We start from the raw sequence: 11,354 nt of genomic DNA on the forward strand, positions 1-11,354 counted from the left end.
AAATGGAAACTCCAAACAGTGAAGTGAAAGATCCCCTGGTCTAACATCTGGCAAGCAGACTTCCATCGCATCAGATTCTTGGTCCAAGCTGTCTACAATACCCTACCAAGTCCAGTAAACCTTCACACCTCATTGTTCTGGAAGAGGAACCCTGGAACAGCTCCTTGGGAGCTGCCCGAAAGCTCTTGGCACTATCGCTGGCACCATGACCAGGTTCTCAGGGCAGTTGTAGCCACAGCCATTAATACCAACAAGGGCCACCACCAGCCAAAGAACACCATGCTCAGTGCTGGAGAGAAGCCCAATATGCAACCTAGAGGGAAGTCAGGCCTCCTCACCACAGTCCCAGACTGGCAACTAGAAGTGGACCTGGGTAAGCAGCTGAAGTTCCCAGCCCATATAACAACATGCCTTTGATCAGACATGATTATTGTTCCACTAAGCAACTGATCATGCTGAAGCTCACAGTGCCCTTGGAAGAGTGTATGGACAAAGCCAACGGGATAAAGTACCAGGAGCTGGAAGAGGAGTGCATAACGCAAGGATAGCAAACTTGATGTGAGCCTGTGGATGTGGGGTACTGAGGATTTGCAAGGTGTTAACTCTGCAAAGAGTTCACGCTACTGAGTGTCACCGGGGAGGCAAAGAGGAAAGCCATTAGATCAGCTCCTGAAGCTGCAGAGAACCTCATCAGGTGGCTGTGGATCAAGAGGGCAGATCTGTGGCCGATTGTCGCTGGGAAACAAGTTGGGGTCTGATCTGGCTGAGTTACCTGGGAGAGGGTGTCTGATGCTGAAAGACTCGAAACACCCAATGACCCCAGGTTTCATCACTTTTCAACATTTTACAACATTGATACTAAGAACACAACCTGACTCAACATATGTTTTTGTGATAATTTATGCAAACCCAATGTCTCAACTATGAAAAAGTAGTAATTAATTCCAAGATTTAATATCTGGTTTATCATGTGACAACACTGCCATCTAGTAACAGACAAATATCTATAACCGTTGCCATCATTATTAATATTTGTAAGAGTGTAACCATTATACTGTATGTATATTAAGTAAGCAAACTAAGTGTAAACTTCTGCCATTTATTAGTAGTATTGAATTATGTTTTGATTAGTTTGCTAAAATAGTTGCTGGTTAAACAAGATCTTTCTAGGGAAGCGGATAAGTGTTATACCCTGATGATTGGGAGTACAACCTCCAGTCCCCCTTTTTTAAAAATGGGAACCACCAACGCAGTCTCCTACTACACAGATGGTGTGTCAGCCAATATAACTCAACAATGTCCAGACCTTTAAGCATCTGGACATTGTCTCAACTACCTCAGAAACCTCTGCCAGGCAAATTGGCTGGGCTTCCTAAAAGTGTTTAGAATCTGCCTTCTCCATAGAGGACATGTTTTTCAGTTCAGGAGTTCAAAGTGCTCTTTCAACTGCTCAACAATATCCCCAATCTGCATCAGCAGTTATCCTCCCTGACTGAAGATAGCCTGCTTTCCCTTCCTCAGTTGTTTAAAGAACTTCCTTGAGGCCAACCAAAAGTCCTTCTCGAGGACTTTCCTGAACTCCTCCCTCAACCAGGTTTTTGCTTCAGCGACTGCCACAGCTGCGTTTGAGGGTGCACAGGTCTGGGTCCACACCAGAAGGAATATGTATGTGTCTTTGATGTAACCACTATAAGCTCGGCATGCACAAGCTTCAAATATATGTTACATTGGAGACAAAGTCATATGTGAAGCGGGAGTTTTAAAAGGTGCTCTCCACAGTGTGAATTTAAGGTGTCACAGTCCAGCCTCTCCGGCTGGCAGAGTAGCTCTCTGTGATGCAGGTGTACCAGGACCTTGTGGCCTGGATTACAGACTACTTCACTGACAGACCACAGTTTGTCGGGCTGCACAGTGGCTTGTCAGACATGGTGATGAGCAGCACTGGCACACCCCAAGGAACTGTACTATCACTGTTCCTGTTCACCCTCTACACCTCTGACTTCTGCTTCAACTCGGGAGCGTGCCACCTACAGAAGTTCTCTGATGACTCCTCCATTGTCGGCTGTATCTCAGATGATAGGGAGGAAGAGTACAGAGACCTGATTGAGAACTTCATTGGATGGTGCGACAGAAACCACCTACAGCTCAACACAGGGAAAACCAAGTAGCTGGTGGTGGACTTTCAGTGCCCTTATCGCAACTGCCCAGTTGCGATATGATAGTAAAGTTTGATGAACCTTAAAATGAGCATAATATGGCCTCTTTAATGTCTTCATCCCCAGCCTTGTATGTGTGAATACTACCTTATCTTAAATGTACTAAAACCTGAAGGCGGGGTAAGTAATCATATTAATCTCAGCACAGAAATAAAAAATGGTGTCTGACCTCAGAGTCTCCAGTCTACAGTGTGGACTCTCCAGAAAACCACACAGCAGCTTCACTCCTGAATCCTGCAGCTTGTTGTTACTCAGGTCCAGCTCTCTCAGATGGGAGGGGTTGGACTTCAGAGCTGAGACCAGATAATCACAGAACAATGGTTTTATTGTCTGACTAAGTTTTAAATACAAATTATTTATTTAATTTATTGTGATTTGTGTATTTTTTAGTATTGTCTATTTTAAAATAATATAAATAAAGATGAAAATCAAGAGTTATAAGAAGGTTCAGAGTGAATTATCCAGTGAAGATTCTTCTTGTTATATTCAGGTTTAAATGTGGAGCTCAACATTGCTCTGCCACAGTCAATGGACTAAACCACTGAAGAAGAAAACAGACTTTAGCATTAAGATACTCAGTGTGGATCAGTATAATATCAGCCTTATGTCTGCACTTTACTGTCACCACAACTTTCACATCATTACAAAGATACCAAATATGTCAGGATGGATTTTGGGGAAATGTGAACAAAAGACATCTACAATATTTCTTTTAGGAATAGTGGAGTCATAAAATCAAATCATCTTCAGTTTAAACTATTCAGTCAGTATAAACATCATATAGCTTCATAACAATGTTGGAAACAGCAAATACTGAATATATACTATGACCATTCCATATAAACCTTGAAATGATTTTATCCCATATTCTAAATTGTTTCTCAGGTATCTCAATAGGTAGCGACTGAAACAGGTAGAGCATACGAGGGAGAATATTCATTTTTATGGTCTCTATTCGTGAACCAATGTCTAATGGAAGGATAGCCCATGTATCCATATCATCCCTTATTTCTTTATCTACTTTTATATAATTGGCTTAATATGATTCGTAAATTTTTTGTGTTAAAGTGACCCCAAGATATTTAATTTTTGTTGCACTCCAATTCAAATTCAATTTTAGTTGTATGTTTTTAGATGGAAGGTAGTTAAATGTTAAAATTTGTGTTTTAGTCAGATTCAGCTTATATCCCGAGCAGAAACCATTGGTTGATTAATATGGGAATACCATACAAAAGCCCAATGGTGTGTACTTCTCTCCTAACCTTTATCCCTTTAAGATCTTTATTCTGCCCGATTGCTTGTGTCAGGGGCTCAATGAAAATTTCAAACAAGGTTGGTGAAAGACAACAACCCTGCCTGGTTGCCTGGTACACCGTTCTAAAGTTATACTCTAAGTCAGATTGCCGTTTATTTTTATCCTTGCAGCTGGTTTTTGATAGTTTGGAAGTGTTTTAATACATTCAACAGCTCTGTCATTAAGCCCAAATTTTGCAAGTACTTGATATAGAAAAGTCCAATTAATGCTATCAAATGCCTTTTCTGCATCGAGGCTTATTAAGGCTGCACTAATACTTTTATTTTGAATATGATCAATGATATGTAGAGTTTTCCTTATGTTATCTTGGGTCTGGCATCCCTTAATAAAGCCTGTCTGGTCTTTCTCGATGATGTCACTAATAGTGTTCATATCTTTTTGAGATAAGTCTTGCTGCTCTTTTTCTTAGGTATCACTGATATTACAGCTTCTTTCCAGGATGGGGGATTTCAACATTTTCCAGTCTGTACTTAAATGTCAATTCGAGTAGTGGAATAAGTTGTTCACTGAATGTTTTGTACCACTCAGATGGTAGGCCATCACGGCCTAGAGATTTGTTTGTTTTAGGTTTATTTACTGCTTTCTCTATTTCTGCTTTTGTAATGGGTGCGGTCAGAAGATCGTTCAGATTTTCCCAATTGCTGGTAAGTCTAGTTTCTCAAAAAAGCTTGCATTTGGTCTGTGTCAGCAGAAGGAGGCTGGCTATACAAGTTCCCATAGTAGTTCATAAATTTTGTTTCAATATCCTTGGGTTCATAGATTATCTGATTTGTATTTATATCCCTTATCTTATAAATTGTCCTGTCAGCCTGTTGTTTTTTAAATCTTTTTGCCAATAATTTGGTTGCACTCGGCCCCACGTAATAATAAGATTGTGTTAGAAAACCTTGCCTTCTTTTCAATTTCTGTGGTTAATAATTTATCTATATTATCCCTGATTTCTTTAATTCTTGGAAGCAGTAAAGAGTCTCATGTAGTTTTATGTTGTTCAGTTTTAAACAGCTTCTCCTTTTCTTTTTTATAGGCTTCCTCTTTAACTTTTTAAATTGCTGCTGTCTTTGCAAAAAGTTTTCTTCTTATAACTGCTTTAGGAGCATCCCGCAAAATCACGGGGGTAACCTGTCGATTGTTATTTTCCTTTTGATAGGTTGTAATGTCTTTTTTTTTTATCTCTTTCACTATTGATTTGATATTTAGTATTCCTACATTTAACCTCCATAATGTACTTTTCTCCTGCATTTTTAATTAACTTCGAGATAAACTGCACAGTGATCCGATACATCTGCTCCTTGAATTTCACATTTCTTTACTCTAAATAGTTAATTTGTATTCATAAAAAAATTGTCAATTCTAGCATAACTGTCATTAGGGCTGAGTAGTGTGTGTAGTCTCTTTTAGAGGGGTGTAATTCCCTCCAAGTATCAACTATATCAAATTATTTGAATGATTTCTTAATCACTTTAGTAACATGGTTGGTACTTTTATAAGTTGTAAAATGAATTTGTGTAGCCAAACCTCTTAAGCTTCTCACTTTCCTGTCCTGATTGGTTTTACAAACGTAATAACGTAGGTCAGGAGTCATTTATCCTGTATGGCCCAGAGTTGGGTGTTTTAAAAAAAAACCCACATATAAAATAAAAGTCCAATCAAGTAAAAACATCCGCAGTCCGGAGACCCAGTACATTCGCATCAGAGTGTAGGGCGTCTGGTACCGGATCCCCTTCTCCTTCAGTGCTGCTTTGATGGGCCCGTATGGCTTGCACCTCTCCCTAATGTCAGTCGCATAATCGTTGTCGAAGTAAAGTCATTTGCCCTTCATCTCAAATTTCTGCTGCCAAGCTCAGGGCTTTAACGTGAAACTGTAAAAAGTTTACTATTATTGATCTCGGAGATGATGTAGCAATAGGTTTGGGATCAGTGCTCTTTGCGCCTGTCGAAAAGGCAGGGTAAGACGACTTTTAAACACTTAATTTACAAACTCAAGGACTTAACTCCCCTCTCTTTCTTCTGTCACTCTGTAAATCCTGATATTGTTTCTTCTTGACTGGCTCTCCAAATCTACTAGTGTGTCCCGCATCTACGTGCTCTCTTTCACCACTGTCAGCAGTGTGTCTTTCATCTCCAAGCAGGCTGACAGAATGGTCGGCTATCCGGGTTTGCAACTCGCAATGCTAGCATTTTGACTCTGCAGCTCTCGCAAAACTTCATTTTTAAACTCATCTTTTATAGCTTTCTTAACATTGTTTTTAAATTCATTCAGGTACCTCTTCACACCTTGTTTAAAGTCTTTTAACTCTTAATAGAGTAATGTCAGACCTTCAAGCAGAGCGTTTTGGTTAGTGCAAGCTGCTGCGTTAGCTTCACCGGCATTGTTTCTCCGTAGTCACCATCTTCCCCAAGTTCACAGACTTGGTCACCTCCGGTTTTTCTTGAATTTTACTCATGTTCTTGTTTATCCTCTGTGAATCCTTTGCAGTTTCCCTCCGCTCATACTTTGTTTAAAATGTTTTCAGTTCTATTTATATTTATTACTTTTACTAAACCAACTATTAGCAGCTCACCTTTATGCGTCCATCTTGCTAAAGCACCGCACCAGAAGCCCTCCTCAAATACTGAATATATTTGTTATTGTCTGATAGTTGAAATAGAGATTATTGATTTATTCATTGTATTTATTGTCATCATTTCTTTAAAAACACATGATGGGGAATATAAGATGGAAATAAATTTAGTTTGAGGGTTCAGAGTGAATTATCTGTAAGGAGAAAATTCTTCAGAGATTTGAGAGGTTTTGCTAGTTCTCTAAGACAATTTTAAAAGGCCCCAGTGTGATGAAATTTAGTCAGCTTTATTACATGTGCAACAAAATGCAGCATGGAGAGAAGACCACAGCATAGATGTTCTATCTCGACTTCCAGAATGCTCTCCCTTAAATACCTTTCAGTACATCCAAACAAAAACACATCTGGGATCCTATTAACAGTACTGCTGTAAATCGCATGTGAAGGCGTTAGGTCTTCAACACAAATGGTCCTTTTATCTGATCCTGTGACTGTGACCAGATTCTTACCAGACATCCTCCTACAATAAAATCTCTAACCCCCTAAACAAACATATACTACTTACTACCCTATCTAAAACATTAATCTACCACAACCTTACAGAAACAATATATTTGAAGAGATTTAAAACAAGGCTGTACCCTACTTATTTATTTTAGCTATTGAAATTTTAGCACAAAAAGTATTAGCATAATTGGCCTACATATTAATAATATAGAATCCAAAGTAATAATGTCTGCAGACGAGACAAATTTTACAACTACACCTAATGTAAACTCACTAATGGCTTTAATTGAAGACTTAAATACATTTTCAAAACTTTCTGGCTTGAAACCAAACTATGATAAATGCAAAATCAGGTGTATTGGAACTTAGGAAAAAATACAATTACCCACTGTGGTGGAAGTTTGACCGAATAAAGGAAAACCAACAAAAAGAAATTTGTCTTTGTATATTTAATTAGCTTCTGTGCAGAAGGATCGAAACCAGCAAAGTGACAGTCAGCGACTGCCGAGGAATCGATGCTGTGTGCATCGCTACCAGGGTTTTTATATGCATAAGAACAAAGAGTCAATGACCATAAATAATATAAAAGATAAACATCAAAGGGAGATAAGGGCATTCCCAAGTGAAGACATGTTCCTATCTCAGACCAAATTAGATAAAGGCCCGCTCCCGTCTCAGACAGAAATAGGATAAAAGTTAAGATGTTCAGGCCAGGCTATATTTCAACCAGAGCAGAGCAGGCTATATTTCAACCTTACATTACATAGATGTGGTTGTTGTATTCATTAAGTTCATGTACAGTTCAGCAGACATGTGTATGCTGGGCTATATTTCAACCTATCATCATGTATCACATAAATAAATGTGGTCATTGTATTAAGACAGCCAGTTCATTTATAGTACAGCGGAAATGGAGCCAATCATGCTTTCTACCGAACAGTGTAACACAAAGAATCACAGTTAATACAAAGGTTATTTACTAAATGATAATTTTTCCTCTACACCCACTAATAGGAATGTTAGCCTAACCTGTTGCTCCAAAAGTAAAGGACACCCACTGTAAGATTTTATGTAATATTCATCTGGTGACTTAAAAAAAATAAAAAATGCTTCAAATACATAGTCTTTAATAATCAGAGTCTCAAATTTAAATCTTAAAATGTTAAAGAAAAAAAGAAGTTTGAGAATAATTAAAAAGGGACACACGAAGAACAAGAATTATTGTTTTTCCACCAAGTCTGGTTCCAACTCGGACAGTTTGCACTTTTTTTTTAAAGCAGCAGTTGCCACAGCGGCTGCAGCTCATGCTTGACTTGATGCTAGCATCCTCTCAAACCTATAACAACACCTATGTGACCTTTAAGTAAACGATTGCCCTATGCAATTGTCGTTGTCAAAACATTTTGTTATATTTTCCACTGGGTTAAGTCCCCAGGTTGTGACTGACATCAAAGCCTTTTTGAAGTATGTGCCATATGCATGTTTGAAAATAGTAATGGCTTGCTAATTAATAGCTTGGTAAGCAATTTTGTGTATTTTATCATGTGTTTCATGTCTGCTGTAGATGAGTCGAGACTTAACCAATGTCTTGTTTGTGTCCTATGTTTTTACCATATATAGAAGAACAGAAGACACACACAGCCCTTTTTTTCTTTGTTCTTCCATTTTTCCTTTTTTTCTATTATTTAAACATATATATGTATGTATGTGTATATTTATATCTGTACATAGTTTAATGTTTATGTTGATCTTCTTGAACTTGTTCTTTCTTTTAGCTTTACTTATACCTTTTTCTGTGTATGTGCATTGTACATTGAGAGCAATGTGAAACCGGAGTCAAAGTCAGATTCCTTGTATGTGTAAGCATAAATGGCCAATAAAAGTGATTCTGATTCTGATACATGTGCCTTGCAGTATTTCTGAAAAGGGTCTGGTATTTCTCACGGCATCAGTTTGTGCTGATATGTGCACCACTACTTTTGTCCGGGTGAAAGCAGTTTATCTTGGATTACATAGTTCCTATGTGATACAGACTTTAAATAAGAAATTTCATATTACTTTGCTGAAAAGGTAGGCAAAAAAAATCTAATATATATAATATATATATATAATATATATCTAATAAATAACACCACAATTTCAACAGTAATGCTGTTGGCTTATTTACATTATACATTGTGGACTGGAGTTAGCTGTTCCAGTTCAAATAGTTTATTATTTCCAAGTATTATTTCAAAGTTCCTCAGTCTCAGGCTTCATAAAAGACATTTTCTGGCTATCGTTATGCAACATAATAGCAGTAAAGACTAAAGCACCAATGTTATTTTGCATTAAATTAAATATTACTAAGGTAGGCTTGTGATAAAGTGAGAGTGAGACAATGCACATAATCCTCTTAGAAGACTTCAGGTATTATGCTGATCCATTGTGAAGACTTGTCCTGTGTCCTACATAACCCTTTAGCGATTGGCAACAGTTTGGACTTTAGCTTGTGCTACAATACCCAGCTGTAGAAATCTGCTTTTGGATATTTTTGCACCATTGACTTTGCAAAATATTTATTCTATGGTAAGTCTCCCCCTGCTGTTATCTAGTTTCTATTTGCATTGATATTTTGCATTTGCTTGTGTTTGTCAGTTGTGCTCATCTGTCACTCATTATGGTCATTCTTCTTGGAAACCACCGACATTTATAGAAAATAGACATAACAGCTTCTAAATGGGCTTATTATTATTATTATTTATAATGCTATGACAGAAAGTTGTGTATGAGTCACATTGTGTGAATAGTTCAAATGCTTTCAAACTACTGCCATATGCTGTCTAAATGTAATTTTATCTCTGATGCTTTCATTAACAATAGGCTGGGTTTTCCAAGGAGTTGATGACACATATGACATGAATCAACCTGCTGAAGTTTTGGATTCTGTCACCCCATGGTCTACGGGGGAGAAAGCTGGACTTGTCCTCTACCAAAGCCCATTTATGCAGCTTAATTCTCCATAGCCAGCAGCGTCAGTGCTTTGGAGGAAAATGTATTGTACAAGAAGGAAGCGACTGCAGCTGAGCCGTGTCCTGTTTCTCCTTTCTGGGGTTTTCCTGTGTACCCTCTACCAGCTGACCATCAGTGCCAGACTGTACGAGCCTTTGCCAATGCCTCAGATTGGAGAGGATTTTGGAGAGGGTTCAACAGAGGGGGTTGATGAGACTACAGTAGAGACTCAGGGGCTGGAGGAACCTCTCACTGCAACACATGAATTAGAGCCCACAGATCAAACAACACCAGAGATGCATGTGGTGCATCATCCAGATACAACAACAGATTTTAAAGCATCCACCCCCACTGAATCTCCACCATTGCCAACTACAAACAGAACTCTTGTACATTGTATCTATGTGGCCCCTGAACCTCCACAAGAAACACCCACACCAGCTCCAGCTCCAGCTCCTCCTGTAACCACCATCACTCCAGCCTCTCCTGGTGAAGCTCCACATATTAAGGGTGAATACCCTGAAGACATCTTTTCTATTGAAGACCGCAGGCAAGGCTGGGTGATCCTCCACATTTTTGGAATGATGTACATGTTCATTTCACTTGCGATTGTGTGTGATGAGTTCTTTGTTCCCACACTGGGGGTAATCACAGACAAGTTGGCCATCTCTGACGATGTAGCAGGAGCCACCTTCATGGCTGCTGGAGGTTCTGCTCCTGAGCTTTTCACCTCCTTGATAGGCATCTTCATCGCCCACAGCAACGTGGGTATTGGTACAATTGTTGGTTCAGCAGTTTTCAACATTGTTTCGTGATTCGAATGTGTGGACTTTGGTTTTCACGGGAGGGTTCCTTCACCTAACCTGGTGGCCACTTTTCAGAGACGTATCCTTCTAACATACTTGACCTCATCTTACTCATCATCTTCTTCTTGGGATAATGTCATATTGTGGTGTGGAGAGCATGATACTAGTGACCAGTTACACGTTCTATGTGGATTTCATGAAGTTCAATGTGGAAATAGGAGCAGGCCTCAAACCCAACTCCACAAACACAAGAACATTGTCAGGATTATTACTGTGGAGGAACCCGAAAAGGTAAGCACTCCTGTGACAGAACATGACGCTGGTCTGAAATCAGATTTTTCATGTCCTCAATTGACACATTAAGTCTGTTATTATGTATTTTTATCAGATATTTTTCTCAATTGTGGGAAGAACCCTGAAGAGTTACTAATTTATAGTTTGCAGGCATTTGCCCAAAGTTGTCTGAGTGCTTTGAAGCATAGTAGCATACATATTTATTACAACAGTGTTATGTAATTTAGTAGACAAATGTATACCTCTTTTTGCAGATTATGTGATACTTCACAAATTATTCACTGGCACCATTTTTGCTATCTTGATAACATGAAAGAAATGCTGTTATATATAGAGGTATAGATGGCACTCCATACAGAACAGATGCATATTCTCAAAAGTGAAACTAACTCTTTCAGTTATGCATAATCTTGTCTCGTATTTTGTCATACTGATCACAAGCAGTGTGGTTATTACTGAAACAGAAAGCCACATTACTCAACCCTCATGACATCTATACTCAAATCTTGCCAAAAGAGTGAAATGATACTAGCAAAGGCCTTGCTAGACCAAAGCTGATCAGCCACAGCAAACTAATCCTTTGAGGAGCCACAGCTCTGTCCAAGCTGTAGTATCAACATATACAGTGTTTAACCCTGGTAATTGTGATTGAGGCTTAATTTAC

General features: G+C 38.7%; 1 protein-coding gene across 1 annotated transcript in view; it reads right to left on the minus strand.

Annotated features, from left to right (window-relative positions):
• The window catches only part of slc24a1 (solute carrier family 24 member 1), a 19,380-nt gene that overhangs the window by 827 nt on the left and 7,199 nt on the right, over positions 1-11,354 (minus strand).

This window comes from Morone saxatilis, unplaced genomic scaffold, assembly GCF_004916995.1.
Source record: "Morone saxatilis isolate NCDOM2014 unplaced genomic scaffold, NCSU_SB_2.0 Contig2, whole genome shotgun sequence".
In the NCBI taxonomy this organism is placed as follows: Eukaryota; Metazoa; Chordata; class Actinopteri; family Moronidae; genus Morone; species Morone saxatilis.